Source organism: Eucyclogobius newberryi, unplaced genomic scaffold, assembly GCF_026437365.1.
Source record: "Eucyclogobius newberryi isolate DKJ021-1_F unplaced genomic scaffold, fEucNew1.0.hap1 SCAF_12, whole genome shotgun sequence".
Lineage (NCBI taxonomy): Eukaryota > Metazoa > Chordata > Actinopteri > Gobiiformes > Gobiidae > Eucyclogobius > Eucyclogobius newberryi.
In genome coordinates, this window is record NW_027315746.1 from 32,128,077 (window position 1) to 32,138,840 (window position 10,764).

General features: G+C 44.4%; 1 protein-coding gene across 1 annotated transcript in view; it reads right to left on the reverse strand.

Moving 5' to 3' along the window:
* Positions 1-10,764, reverse strand: part of ptmab (prothymosin alpha b) — a 294,345-nt gene that overhangs the window by 193,439 nt on the left and 90,142 nt on the right. The gene's annotated exons all lie outside the window — the stretch shown is intronic.

Genomic DNA, 10,764 nt, shown 5'->3' on the forward strand with positions numbered 1-10,764 from the left:
AAAATCTTCCATACCACCTTTAAGCGAAGCAGCCGTTCATGGGGTCCAACATCTCCACACAAGGGCTGAGTGGCATGCAATATTAGAAAAAATATATGCAATATGGGGGCTGCTTTATCAATACTATTGCAGTATTTTGTCCTCTCTTTTTGCTTAAATGGATAAAATTGGTTTGAAATACCCTGTTTTTTATTCTACATTGGCTGCGTCCGAATGTCCGCCCTAGTCCCAAACCAAACCAAAAATCCTGCAATATTTAGCAGACTATATTATGCACTAAATCACAATTCAGACACTTTCTTTTTGCCGCACGTCACTAATCTAATAATAATAATAATAATAAATATAGCCGCAAGCGGCAATGATCGGCCCTCGCTACGCCGCCGCCACGCCGCAAGAGGAGGGGGCGCTAACGCGCCCCAATTGTCCTTTTATTACGCCTACTGCTGAATCTGTGACGCTGTCACATCTTCTCCCCTTTGTTTTACCATCAAAAAGCAATTTTATTTTGAATTCTTGGCAAAATGTGCGGCTTTGCCGCACAGACACCGTGGATAACTTTTGATGGTCCAACCCTGAAGATGAGTCTCACCAAATTTCAGGTTAATATGTCTAACGCCCTAAGAGGAGTTTGTGAAAGTCTAAAGTGTAAACATGTTCTGGCGATTTCCCCATTGGAATAACGTGGAAGGTTTCGGTCATCGTTACGGCAACGCCATAACAATTATGACATGGGTCTCATTGACTTTTTTGATGGGGATGCCAAAATTGAGTTGTGTGTCAAATTTCATATAATTTCGCAAAACTAAATATTTAACCTCCATATAAAATCTGTAGGGGGCGCTGTGGCTCCAAATTAATTTATTTCACTTCAAGTAGGTTTAGGGCAAAGAGTTTAACAACTGATTCTAATTTGACGCAATTCGGACTTTATCTGCGCAAACGGCAGAAATGTTAAATTTGGGAGATTTCTGAAATTCTTGCTACAGTTTGCGGCTTTGCCGCACAGAGACCGTGACAGGTATCAATGTAATTTGGATAACTTTTGATGTCCCACTCCTCAGTAGCATTTTCACCAAATTTCAGCTTTTTAGGGCCACCGCCCTGGGAGGAGTTCGTAAAAGTACGACGTTTGGAAAAACTCCGAAGTCATGTTTAGCCATTTTTGAAGCAATATGGCCGACATTTGGTTGGGCGGACGGCGTTGGCGTGATAATATTTTTACTTCTCTTGTCACCATCTACCTCTGCGCCAAATTTCATGATTCTACGATCAGATTTTTTTTGGGTCATTTCCCATCTCTCAATGCATTTTTGGTACATTTGGGGGCGCTGACGCGCCAATTTTTTTTATTTTAGAAAAGGGAAATAGCCAGAATGTAGAGAGGCACGATTTTTAGAGGTGTGCAAATTTTTGTGACTTTTCGTCAATGTTCACTGGGTGAAAAATAGGGAAAGAAAGAAAGAAAGAAAGAAGAAAGAATAATATTCCGATGCGAAAACAATGTTTCCCATTTTCCAAATATCATAAACTATACATTTTCAGAAAGCGCTCGCGCTTTCCTACCTCATGGTGTGGGTCCCTGGTCACTGACGGGTACTTTCGTTAATTTTGAGTGGGCTCCGCCCACTTTGTGTTTTTGGCCCTCTACACAGTAATAATGTTCATTTTTTGCATTACATGCTTATATGCACGGAACATGCAAGAGATGGGGAACGTATTCGTGATGTACTTAGCGCAAATGAGTGCTTTATATGGGGATGACGACCGCGAAGCGGTCGTCATCTCAATGTAAAGTGCTCGTTTAGTGCGCACTTTTGCACGGGCTTCGCCCGTTTACAACAGTAATGTTCCATTTTCCTACTACTAATTACGTGCGCACTTTCGCAGCCGTGCTTCGCACGGCCTTACGAGATTAATAGGCCTCTCGCCAGCTTGTGGCGCTCGGGCCTAATAATAATAATAATACATTTTATTTATAACGCACTTTACATTCGAATGGAACCTCAAAGTGCTAGATCTAAGTCTGTAAAACACTGAGAATGAATTTCTGTAATAAATATTCTGTAAAATATATTCAACTTTTTGCCTGTAATGGTGATGCCAAGCTAAGGTAAGAGGTGTTGTGGCCAGTTAAAAACCTGGTCTAGAGACCAACACTGGACAACATTTTTCAAGGTGCATTATAGGAAATTTCTAGTGGACTAGTTTTTTACCTGCTGGAAATTCGAAAAGCTCTCAAAATAGCGTGAGCTCTAAATAGCGCCCTTTGTAGGGAATAGTGTGGACATTTAGACGTATTTCATTCGCGGTTTGCCTAAAGGTAAGGCACTTCTATTATAATTATTATTATCATGGATTCATTTTACTGTGAACTGTGCATAGTGGAAGCTTAACAAGGCAGAGGAAAGCGTTACAAGAAGATAATTAAAGCCGCGGTAGTGGCGATGATGGCTATTGCCACCCGCGCGACCGGCTTCCCGCGCGACCGTGTTTTGATCGCGATTGCCCCGACACTGCATTCTCTTTGACTTTATTCTTTAGACTTTCTTCTTCAGACTTTCTTCTTTATTCTTTAAACCCGATCCTCCTTGTCCCTCCGTCACCTAGCAACAGAGTCCCGCCGCTAATGCTGATGCTAATGCTAAGACCACGGCACGAGAGGAAAAGTTCCATCAAAATAAAAGAGGAAGAGGAAGTGAAGGCATTCATTGCGCCTCTGCTGGCCAATTGTGAAAATACACAATATCTGCAATGCACTTTTTTTCATGGCGTCTCGATGAGAATATAATCCATGAGTTTCAGACAAATCAGACAATGTTGAGTTTTTCACATAATGGATAGGGGGCGCTATAGAGTACATTTGTTACATGGGTATTAATTATTTCCAATCAGATCATAAAAAGGCATTAGTGAGTGAAACATGAGCTCTGTAGATCAATTCCATTAGGCGTGACTTGTCCTTGAAAAAACAGGAAATTAAGCCTTTTTTGAGGGCGTGTTACGCACAGACCGTAAGGAATATACTTTTTTTTTTTTAAATATTTATAATACAAAATTAAACTGTATTTAGATGCAAAAAGTGTTGTTTTGAGCTTGATCGGACAAAAAATCTAGGACAAGTACGATTTTGAAAAAAAAAAGTCAAACTCCACTCAGGAAGAGAACCAGTTCTTAAGGAGGAGAACCAGTTCTTCAGGAGGAGAACCAGTTCTTCAGGAGGAGAACCAGATATTCAGGAGGAGAACCAGTTCTTCAGGAGGAGAACCAGTTCTTCAGGAGGAGAACCAGATCTTCAGGAGGAGAACCAGTTCTTCAGGAGGAGAACCAGATCTTCCAGGCAGATGAAGGACCGTCGAGGTAGAGACCGCTTCACCAGGAGAGGAGCATCTGGGTCCACAGGTCCTCGGGGATAGAAGGGAGTTTGCAAGTGGAATTTAAATATTAAATATTGTTTGATAGAATAAGTAGTCAGAAGCAGAGGATAGTGCCATACTTCCCCCATAGTTGCTCCTAGGGCAGCGGAGCTGAAACTGTAGGTTTACATATCTGTTCCTAACTGGCCTGACCATAAGCGATGTCAAAGAGGAATGTGATGATGGATCAATGATGGATCGATGATGGAGCCATGATGGAGCAATCTTGAGGTCCATAGGTTACACCTCAGAGATCTTGTATCATCTTACAATGAAATGATGGAAAGTTCCAGATCTGATTACTTCCTAAAGGTAATTACATCCAACAAGAAAAACCCCAAAGTGTTGTTTGACACTATAAATTCTATTGTTTGTCCTTCAGCTGCAGTGACTCCTGTTTCCTGCAAAGCTGACAGCAATGAATTCCTCAGGTTCTTTATCGATAAGATCAAGATGATCAAAGACCAAATACCACCCCTTTAGTGTGATAAACCTGTTTCTGTGGAGCCTGTTTCCCAAAACTGGTCTTCTTTTAAGCCTGTCACTCTAGAAGACATCTCAGCTCTGGTGACCAAGATGAAACCCTCCTCTTGTACATCAGATGCCCTTCCCTGCAGGCTCTTCCTCAAAGTGTTTGATGTTATTGGCCCCTGGGTTACCAAAATGGTAAATCTCTCTCTTTCTACTGGTGTGTTTCCTGGTCCATTTAAACATGCCATAGTTGAGCCGTAGACCCGACGGACCCAAAATGTTTCAGACCTATTTCAAAGCTCTCTTTCATGTCCAAGATCCTTGAGAAGATGGTCTCTAAACAATTGTGAGATTTCCTTGATCAGTCAAACATTCACGACTCTTTTCAATCTGGTTTCCGCAAACATCATTCTACGGAAACCGCATTGCTAAAAGTCTCCAGTGACATTATGATGTCTGCTGATTCTGGAAAATGCACGGTTTTAGTTCTGTTGGATCTGTCTGCACGGTTGACCTTTGACACTGTCGACCATCATATCCTGTTGAACAGACTGAGGGACCTGATTGGACTATCAGGGTCAGTTCTTCATTGGTTTTCCTCATATTTATCCGGTCAGAGCTTTAGTGTCGCTGCAAATCATATAATGTCTGATTCAGCTGATCTGTTGTGTGGAGTTCCTCAGGGCTCCGTCTTGGGTCCCGTCTTATTTTTGCTTTATATAATTCCCCTGGGAATGATCATTAAAGAGTTTAGTGATGTGTCCTATCACCTGTTCGCTGACGATATTCAGCTCTATTGCTCTTTTAAACCTTCTGAGATCCAGAAGCTAAACTCCTTGGTCAGTTGTTTAGTGCAAATAAAACAATGGCTGAGCAAAAACTCCTTGCAGCTAAATGCAGACAAAACAGAAACTCTGATTATTGCCCCTGATGATGCCATTCCAGGGATAAACCAGTACTTGGGTGTCTTAGGCCAGACTGTAAAACCAAGTCTTAGAAACTTGGGTGTTATCTTTGACAAAGACATGTCTTTAGAGCACCACTCCAAGCTGTTGACGAGGAACTGTTTCTTTCAGTTGAGGAAAATCTCTAAGCTCAGGAAAATGGTGTCTCAAAATGACCTGGAAGTTATAATTCATGCATTTGTGTCTTCACGTTTAGACTATTGTAACAGTTTGTTTTCCTGCTTAAACAATAACAATAATAATAATATAATAAATATTTTTATTCATATTCCCTTTTCAGGGACCCAAAGACGCTTTGACATATACAAAAATGGGGGGGTATTTACAGACAGGGGGGGACAGCACGTACAATACACAATAATGCACAGTTAAAATAAACAAGTGATGGGGATGTAACAGGGGGAGGAAGAGTAGACAGTGGGGTAGAGGAGGCTAAGGGTAGGGTAGGTCATAGGCTTGGGTGAAGAGGTATGTTTTTTAGGCGGGATTTAAATGTTGTGAGCGAGAGAGAGTGGCGGACAGGTTGGGGGAGGGAGTTCCAGAGTTGGGGTGCTGCTCGGGAGAACGCTCTGTCACCAAAGGTTTTGAGTCGGGATGTTGGTGCAGTCAGGGTGAGAGAGGAGGAGGACCGGAGAGCTCGGGAGGGGCGGTGGGGGAGGAGCGGAGGGCTGGGGAGGGGCGGTGGAGGAGGAGCGGAGGGCTGGGGAGGGGCGGTGGGGGATGAGGAGGTCAGACAGGTAGGGGGGGCTCGGTGGTGAAGAGCTTTGAAGGTGAGGAGGAGTATTTTGAAGTTTATGCGGTGCTTGATGGGGAGAGAGTGGAGAGAGCGGAGAACGGGAGTGATGTGTTCACGGGACCGGGTGTGGGTGAGGAGGCGGGTGTGGGTGAGGAGGCGGGTTTGGGTGAAGAGGCGGGCAGCGGAGTTTTGGACCATTTGGAGTCTATGGAGGGAATGGGAGGAGATGCCAGTGAGGAGGGAGTTGCAGTAGTCAAGGCGGGAGGAGATGAAGGCATGGATGAGGGATTCAGCAGCGGGGAGGGTGAGGCAGTGTCGGATTTTGGCGATGCGGCGGAGGTGGAAGTATGAGGTCTTGACGATGTGGCTGACATGGGGAGTGAAGGAGAGGGTGGGGTCCATGATGACACCGAGATTGCGTACCAGGGTAGAGGGGGCGATGGTCGAGGTGTCGATGCTGAGTGAAAAGGGACCAGTTTTATTGAGAGTGGATTTGGTGCCAATGAGGAGAAGCTCTGTTTTGTCACTGTTCAGTTTGAGGAAGTTGAGAGTGAGCCATGATTTTATTGTAGAGATGCAGGTTTCGATGTGGCTGAGGGGAGGGTTTTGGGTGGATATGGTGGTGAGGTATATCTGGGTGTCGTCAGCGTAGCAGTGGAAGTCCAGGTTGAGTTGGCGGAGGATGTGACCAAGGGGGAAGAGGTAGCAGATGAAGAGGAAGGAGCTATCTCGTCTGCAGCTGGTCCAGAACTCTGCAGCAAGGATCTTAACTCGCACAAATAGAAGGGCCCACATTTCAACCATTCTCAAAGCCCTTCACTGGAGCCGGTCTCGTACCGGATACAGTTTAAAATTCTAGTTCTGATTTTTAGAGCTTTAAATGGTCAGGTGCCTCTGTACATCCTTGATCTGATCACACCGTACACTCCCTCTCGCTTACTGAGGTCTATAGCTAATGAGCAAGTTAGCTTCAAAGTTAGCTTTTTGGGGCCTTTTCACAGTGCAAGTTCAATGGGGGGTTTGGGGAGTGCTTGAGTGCCTATTCCTAAAATTGGGATTTTTGGGGGTAAAACTAGACCAACCAACCCACAATTGAGCCCCCACAGCCTGCATAAAGGCAAGAAAACCATCATTGTGTTTTGTTTCATTGCCCTATATTGCTCTTTTGGGTTACACAGTAGGAATGAAATAAATGCAATATAAAGTTGTGTTGGGAAAAGAAATGTGCTTTCCAACGATATATAGCATGTGTGTGTAGCTTAAAAAAATATTTTCTCCGTTGGATTCAATGGGAACAGAAACTACATTTGGTGGGGAGAGTGGTCCTAAATGTAATCCACCGCTAAAAGAACTGTTCAAAGCACTGTAAAGAGAACCGGTCTCAGGGATAAGGGCTAAAATCTAAAATCCCGCGCATATGACTTGCAACTTACTATAATTTTACTCAAAGTGTGAATTCCTATTATAATGAAACTTTTCCATTTAAATTGTGAAGTTGCAAGATCAGCTCTAGACTCTCCATCGGGTGCTCAGGGGTTCATGGGAGTTTGCCCACATGTGCTTTATGAATCTGGAGAAGGCTTTCGACCGTGTCCCTCGGGGTGTCCTTTGGGGGGTGCTCTGGGAGTACGGGGTTCGGGGCCCTTTGCTCAGGGCTGTCCGGTCCCTGTATGACCGGAGCAGGAGCTGTGTTCGCATTGCCGGCAGTAAGTCAGACCTGTTCCCAGTGCATGTTGGAGTCCCCCAGGGCTGCCCTTTGTCACCAGTTCTGTTCATTGTTTTTATGGACAGAATTTCTTGCCGCAGTCGGGATCCCCCCGGACGAGTTGGAGAAAGTGTCTGGAGTGAGGGAAGTCTGGGAGTCCCTGCTTAGAATACTGCTCCCGCGACCCGGTCCTGGATAAGCAGAATAAGATAGACGGATGGAAGTTACAAGATGCAATTCAAAACAAATATTTATAATGAATTATTCAATTGCAAATAAAAAAAAAATATTGCAATTTGAATAAAGGGTCCAAACTACTGTGAAAATATGTTATCTAATGCAATGTATTATGCTTTAAAAATGTGAAATAATATTCAGGACACTGTTTTGAACTCTCATATTTATCCTACTCTGAACTGCGTAAGCCCCGCCCACCGGGCGCAACCTCCTGATGATTTGTTAGTACTGTTTAAAGTTTCCTCTGAAACTAATCAAATTGTTAGCCGTCTGCAGCTCCTTCATTACTGATGAGTACCTGATTAGCATCTGATTGGCCAGGGCTGATCCCAACAGATGGCTTCAAAATGTTGCTATATTATGGGTAAATTTAACCTTAAACCTCCATTTTTGTTTAAAGAGGGATTTTTTTTTAAAAATACAGTACTGTTTATCTATTTGTTAGTATAACTAGATAAAGTATCTATTTGTTAGTACAGTTTAAAGTTTCGCTGTTTAAAGTTTAACTTAAAACAGTACTAACAAATAGATAAACAGGACAGGCAATTATAAGGAGGTTCTGCCCGGTGGGGAGGGACTACTCCGAGTAGGATATATCCAAGTTTTCAGACTAGTTCTGCAGATTGAGAATGATGTCCAGGTTAAACCTGTTCCAAATGTTTTGAATGATCAATCACAGCCGACACAATCTAGCATAAACTAGTGGTCAATGCTAGATTAACAAACTGATATCTGTGAATCATGTGTGTGTCTCTCTCCTCTTTCTTACCCCCGGGACTAAACCAGAACTGAACCAGGACTGAAGCAGGACTAAACCAGGACTGAACCAGGACTAAACCAGGACTTAACAAGGACAGAACCAGGACTGAACCAGGACTAAACCAGGACTTAACAAGGACAGAACCAGGACTGAACCAGGACTAAACCAGGACTGAACCAGGACTAAACCAGGACTTAACAAGGACAGAACCAGGACTGAACCAGGACTAAACCAGGACTTAACAAGGACAGAACCAGGACTGAACCAGGACTAAACCAGGACTTAACCAGGACAGAACCAGGACTAAACCAGGACTAAACCAGGACTGAAACAGGACTGAACCAGGACTGAACCAGGACTGAACCAGGACTGAAGCAGGACTGAACCAGGACTGAACCAGGACTGAACCAGGACTGAAGCAGGACTGAACCAGGACTGAACCAGGACTAAACCAGGACTAAACCAGGACTAAACCAGGACTAAACCAAGACCGAACCAGGACTAAACCAGGACTGAACCAGGACTGAAGCAGGACAGAACTAGGACTAAACCAGGACTGAACCAGGACTAAATCAGGATGGAGAGGCTGTAGATCAGGGGTGTCCAAACTTTTTTCACCGAGGGCCACATTTTGAAACTTATATGGAGCAGAGGGCCACAAACAACCCGACAACGTTGAATTTGAAAGTGAATACTTAAAAATGTTGCATTTGGCACTGTTCGATGAGCATCCACACCTTTAATAATACTCGGGACATTAATAATAGGTTGTTATCACATAAAAATGCTTGAATTCTTCCAATTTTACAGTAAAAGTACTACTTTTTGTTGTTTGGACCAACTTGGCAGGAAGCCAGAGGGCCAACAAAAATTGGTCTGTGGGCCGCATTTGGCCCCCGGGCCGTAGTTTGGACATGCCTGCTGTAGATGGTCCATGACTGATACTGATCCATTTGCAGATAGCGACTGTAGAGCCAGAAACACTCGAGACAGAGGGACATAGGCTCTTCTATATGAGAGGTCATCCAGGCAGGTGAGGTCATCCAGGCAGGTGAGGTCATCCAGGCAGGTGAGGGGCGTCCAGGCAGGTGAGGGGCGTCCAGGCAGGTGAGGGGCATCCAGGCAGGTGAGGGGCGTCCAGGCAGGTGAGGGGCGTCCAGGGATGAGGCATCTAAGGTTCAGTCATCACTGGAGCAGCAGAACCAGACCTTTGAGACAGAAACACTCCCCAAAGGAGCGTGAACAACATGCGAACGAGAATGAACAGAACTCTGGGGACGAGCAGGTCGGATCACAGCCGACCCTTCTCACCCTGGACACGGACTATTTGAGCCACTCCCCTCAGGCAGGAGGCCACTCCCCTCAGGCAGGAGGCTAGAACCTTCCGCCACAAGAACATTGTTTTCCCCTCTGCCGTTGCACTCATGAACACTTCTTAAACACTGTCACTTTAACTATAATTTAATCCATCACTCACTGCTCTGTTCATTTTCTGCACTACATATGTAAATTCAACTGTAAATGATGTGTACATGGTAAGCCTGTTTTTAATTCTATCCTATAGCAGATTTATTTTTTTTAATATTTCTTTTTTTTATATAGGTTGTTTTGTTATTATTCATTGTAGAAGAGGCAAGAAACCTTTTTTGACTCTGATCCTGAAATTGCTGTCTTGTCCACCAGATGGAGCTAGAGCCTTGCAGATATGCGCGGTGACACTGCAGCCATGGGTGCTCTGCCTTTGCGGGTGCTGCAGGCGGACTGTTCACCTCTGCTCTGCCCTGTCTCAGTTACTGCTTCGTGTGTGTGTGTGTGTGTGTGTGTCTGTGTGTGTCTGTGTGTGTGTGTGTGTGTGTGTGTGTGTGTGCGTGTCTGTGTGTGTGTGTGTGTGTGTGTGTGTCTGTGTGTGTGTGTGTGTGTGTGTGTGTGTGTGTGTCTGTGTGTCTGTGTGTCTGTGTCTGTGTCTGTGTGTCTGTGTCTGTGTCTGTGTGGGTGTGTCTGTGTCTGTGTCTGTGTGTGTGTGTGTGTGTGTGTGTGTGTGTGTGTGTGTGTGTGCACGTGAGTCTGCTGCAGTCTCCCCCTCTGTCCCATCTGCTCTCCCTGTGGTGTTGTGTTACAGAGAAATTGACACCATTTTCTGTCTGGGTTTGCCTGAGCGTCCAGCAGGTGGCGCCATAACAGACTCCTGGTCATTCTCATGTGGGACCAAACACTAACGCGTTCTCATCACATTTTTGGAGCTGAAATTTGGACACAGTCAATCATGTTCCGATCCGGGTTCCTTAAAGATTAGCTCTACGACATGGTTTACAGTTCAGATATAGGTTGATTGTAGGTAGGTTATTTAGGTCAGGGGAATGGTAATTATGGCTAAGATGAATTCATGCAATCAATGTAATAATGTCCCCACAAAGTATGAAAACATAATATGTATCACTTGTCTTGTCTTGCCATAGATGCCATTACATAACCAT